This window comes from Leiobunum rupestre, chromosome 2 (assembly GCF_980474605.1).
Source record: "Leiobunum rupestre chromosome 2, qqLeiRupe1.1.hap1, whole genome shotgun sequence".
Taxonomy (NCBI): Eukaryota; Metazoa; Arthropoda; class Arachnida; order Opiliones; family Sclerosomatidae; genus Leiobunum; species Leiobunum rupestre.
In genome coordinates, this window is record NC_143385.1 from 55,429,808 (window position 1) to 55,434,785 (window position 4,978).

A 4,978-nucleotide genomic window follows, 5' to 3' on the forward strand; every position below is an offset into this window, starting at 1 on the left:
TTACTGGTAAATAGTTAATCCGAAATATAACACTTTACGAGTGAGTTCTGGTCAGAAGAAACCACGATGAAAGAAATTATAATAAGGCCAATTTTTTGGAAAACCATTTCGGTTTTATTCGCCAAAAAGGTGGAAATAGGTATCAACCAAATCCTCAACAATTTCAGGCTACATACAGAGCTTCGTTGGTCAATTGAAAAGGGACATTCAAACTATTGAGCCTACAAATGGGCTTAATTACTTTAAAGCGCCCCAAACAATGGCAAGATATTCTTTAAGTATTGTACCTACGGACACTTTCTTGGAATTTGCAACAGAGACAAATGAAGTTTTTGACAACAGCTTTCATCTACTCTCTCACATCACACCGTCACGTGAAAAACGTTCCTACACGCCTGCTTTCATATATCTGCCCTTTCTAGTGAAAGACCAAGGCTTACCTTGTTATCATCCTATAGTAAACGACTCTTTTTTCTAAGAATTACGATATTTTTATTTCGATTTACATTTTTTCGTTAGTCAACTCTTAAACTTGACCAACTTCAGGATTAGGAAAAACTGATTTATATGGCATACATATCATTGGTACATCAGTTCCTTTTCCCATCACTTTGCCATTCGGAACGATACCACATCCGCCTGATTCGCATTCGTCGTGGTTAATACAAACTGTAATATATTTGTTAATTTTTCAGATTAATTGTTTTACTCAGGTCTCTTAAACACGTGGCCTTTCATTGTATACCTGCACCAAGTGGTTTCTTTTCCTGGTCTTGAGCCCCGCTCAAACACAAAATGCACATGGCGAAAAGTGCCACGACTAAAAAGTGTCTCGACATTTTGCTAAAGATTCCTTAATTTCGACTCTCTTAAATTATATTCACCTAAAAATAAGAAAAGTGCAAAGTTTTTATAAGCGGAGAAAACAGCTTCTAACTTTTTAATACGTAAGTGTATTATTTTCTTTGATTAAGCGCAATCTCGCTTTACGCGCCGATCAGATTGAATTTGATATTTTGCGCTTGAATTAATGTCAACTAGGAGCAACAAACACAAGGAGAACGCAACTAGCCTTTTAGCACGCTAACGCAGGGTTGTGTACAAATTTCATTGGACGAAACTTTACGCTGATCGTTTTACGGAAAGGGGGAAGACAATTTACGAATTTCCCCTTCCGACGGCAGCAGGCGCTAAAGCTTCTAACCAAGGAAAACTGTACGCAAGAAAATGCACGACTTTTCACGGGTTGCGTTCTCCTTGTGTGGGTGCTGTGTTTGTTGCTTCTAGATGTCAGGGAGGCTATTCTGTAAAAATTAAATGTGACAAAAAATCATGATTCGTCAAAAATGACGGCTGCTATTGAAATATCAAACTATCGGAAGTATTGGTCAAATTCCAAATCGTGGTGGTCTGTTATGCCGAAGTAAGAGACTTTAATAAAATACTTGGACATGCGGTCCATGGTGCCCATTTAAGCCTTAGGCACCAAAAATAAACAGATATTTGTCGTCAGCTTCAGCTTTTAGTTTATGATTTGAATCAAATATCGGATATAGCATAATATACTGCCACTACTTAAAATTGAACTTATACAATCGATAGTTTGATATTTCGATATCCGCCCCTTCTCCACACGCGCATTGCCATTTTTGACGGATCGATATTTATTTGTCATTGTCGGTTTTTACAGAAAAGTCTTCCAAGTGTATCGTAAATAGCTAATAATCTCGCGATAAAAGTGGTCTGCTAAATACGCGTCGACAATAAACCATAAAACAAGGAATGGCAACTTGGACTTTTTTTAATCTCAGCGTGTTTTGGTTTTATATTTATTAACCATGGTAACAAATATTTGCTTCGTTGCGATACTTTAAATGCAATAGCGTTGTACATCAAGATAATCTGGGGGATTATTCTTTACTACATACCGAATAATATTCATATTAGCATATTTTAGCATTGATAACGTATTTTATGGTTTTTAAACTAGTTTTTAAGCTAAAGAGTTAAATCATTTTCAGACGATGCTTATAAATCTGATAATGGCGCAGTCTCATTTTGAGTGGCTTTAGTCAATTTGATCGATATTGAGCGAAGAATGATTTTTTGTAAGAGCACGAAACCTAAATGAGAGAAGCTATCAATCTAATGAGAGCCAGCGGTGTGAGAACTGAGCAGCAATTTAACAAAAATGCCCATCATTGCTACACAATTCAAATGAGCATGTCGATGGAATTGAAGTTTAATACGCAAAGAGGCAACCCCTTCATTTTAAAACACTAAAACAGAATCTGTAATTTTAAGACAATTTTAGAATTTGAAATCTCAGAGCGTTTTATATCTTCGCGTGCCTTTTTGCCCCGTCCCAAGATAGATCTCTATGGATAACAATTTCTTTCTATTAAAGAAAACATTGCAATTACATCTGAAATACGTAACCATAGGACCCTAGGATCTCGAGTTGGAACAGTGGACACATTACTAGCACGATTCGATTACATAGTATATTTATAACAACTGTGCAAAATTTGGGCGCTCTCAGGCGGAGGTTGTGGACGACTACAGACAGACAGACAGACAGACAGACAGACAGACAGACAAGCAAGTGTCGTCAATATTTATTAGACCAAAGAAAAGAAGAAAGTGGATCGTATACTTAGCAATGTCGCAGGTCCACGCAAGGATGAATCTGATACTCCCGGTGGTCCTGGCGCCTACTTTTATACCATTTTCAAGTCATTGTTTTGTTGCTATTACTTACAAATATTTAACAATCTAAGTTAATGGTCCCTTTGACCTGTCAGTTTTTAATAAAATTGATTGTCTCATATTGTCAAATTGATATCGTGAGAGTAAGACCGATCTCGTTATTGTTAAAAAAGTGTAACAGCTAGCATATTTATAATATTTCCAACAAACCTTCATTAATATATGTCTTCGACATATTGAAAACTATTGGCTCAGACTAGTCGGTGCTGAGAATTTTATTTGGCTGATAAACTTTCAATGTAATCGTAATATTTGCAGCCTCAAGTACGAATACATTCGTAATAACGTTGGATTCAAAAGAATGTAGTGACTAGATTTTGATTATATAAATTTTCGTCTTTAGCTAGCTCGTTTTATTTTCAATTTTAGCGGAGGTGTATTTGTTCTGCTGCCATTATTTAAAATTACCGTTGTATTCAAAACTAAGTTAATTTTCGTTGCATAAAGGCAAAATCGGTTTCTACGCGAATCGGAATGAATTGGATATTTTGCAATCAATCTTTGATTTCACGCTTGACGTCATGCCGCGTGTGATCTAAATTGCCAATAGTGTCGCTGTAAACGTAGTCTGCTACATATCCTTCAACAATAAAACTCGCCGACGGGGATGTTACAGGGGCGGTTCGTGTCATTTCTTCGGACGATTCTTTTGCCCCCAACGACGCGGCGTCTCTCGCTGTCCTGCGAAGTAAACACCCGCCCGCCGCAACGCGCCAGGATTTTGAGTTCGAACCCTCCGATTTAACTTCGATACCGCATATTAACGTGTCAGAGTCTGCCGTCCGATCCGCTATTCTCTCCTTTCCATCTGGTTCAGCGGGCGGCCTCGACAACATTAAACCTCAACACCTGTCCTTACTCAAATCTTTAACCCGCCTATGCAACCTGAGGTTGTTTTGAAGGACCTGGGCCTCCTCAACGAGCTCGCCATTGCTCTCGGCCTCGAGCTTAACCCCTCCAAATGTGAGCTCCTTATCCTCAATGCTGGAGAGTTTGAAGATCATCAGTTGAAATCTATGTTCGAGTTAGCTGCCCCAGGTAAAAAAGTTGTCGATCGGGTCAATTACACCCTTTTGGGCGCGCCCCTCTCACCCGTGGCGATCTCGCAATGCCTCGCCATTAAAACAGAATCTTTGAAGGTCATGTCTTCGAACCTCCAGTATGTTTCGGCACATCACGGCTTTTTCTTATTGAAAAATTCTTTGGCCGTCCCTAAGTTGCTATTTCTCCTGAGAAGCGCTCCTGTTTGGCTCCACAAGGAAGGCCTAGCCTCGTTTGATAACACCCTCAGGCAGGCACTACAAAACGTCACCAATACCTTGATGGACGATCTTTCGTGGGAACAGGTATCTCTCCCTGTCGCTAAAGGGGGCCTAGGCATTCGCCACTCTTCCAAACTCGCTCTTCCGGCGTTTCTTTCTTCAATCCACAGTGTGACCGATTTGGTGAAAGATATTATCCCTAATCTGGTTGTCGATCCGCCAGTTTCGGTAGTTCGCGATGCCCTTAGCGAGTGGGGCCTATCCACAAGCGAAGCCCTTCCATCTCCGGATCAGCGGGGTTACCAACGCGTTTGGGAGGCTCCGATCATCGACAAGTCCGTGCAGCATTTGTCGGATTGCGCTGTTAGCGACCGCGACAAGGCTCGCTTACTGTCAGTGAGCTCCAAAGAATCGGGTGCTTGGCTCAACGCCCTTCCGTCGCCATCCTTGGGCACTCTTCTAGACGATGACTCTTTTAGGATAGCTGTCGGTCTACGTTTGGGAGCCCAAATTTGCGTCCCTCATACGTGTGTTTGCGGTGGCCAGGTGGACTCTTTGGGCACCCACGGCTTGAGTTGTAAGCAAAGTTCGGGTCGCTTGTCGCGCCACGGTGCCGTAAATGACCTTCTAAAACGTGCCCTGGTTTCTGCTGGCGTTCCTTCCCTTCTGGAGCCACCCGGGCTTTCTCGCCATGACGGAAAACGCCCCGATGGCATGTTAATGGTACCGTGGTCGGGTGGTAAAGCCATCGTTTGGGATTTTAGCTGCACGGACCCCCTAGCACCTTCCTATTTGGTCTCTTCATCTTCAGCCCCTCTCTGGGCCGCTACCCAGGCTGAAACAAAGAAGAGATCCAAGTATTCGGATCTCGACAGCAAATTCATCTTCCATCCAGTGGCCATTGAAACCCTTGGCGCTTTCGGTCGCCATGCTTTGTCGTTAATTCA

General features: G+C 41.6%; 1 long non-coding RNA gene across 2 annotated transcripts; it reads right to left on the bottom strand.

Moving 5' to 3' along the window:
* Positions 1-504: 504 nt before the first annotated feature.
* Positions 505-2,687, bottom strand: LOC149958438 (uncharacterized). Of its 2 annotated transcripts, XR_016478290.1 has the most exons (3): positions 2,657-2,687; positions 746-884; positions 505-669 (listed from the first exon to the last, which is right to left on the bottom strand). It is a non-coding gene; the product is annotated as an uncharacterized LOC149958438 (long non-coding RNA). The 2 variants fall into 2 exon arrangements; XR_016478291.1 differs by lacking the exon at positions 2,657-2,687 and having other exon boundaries at positions 746-886.
* Positions 2,688-4,978: the final 2,291 nt, after the last annotated feature.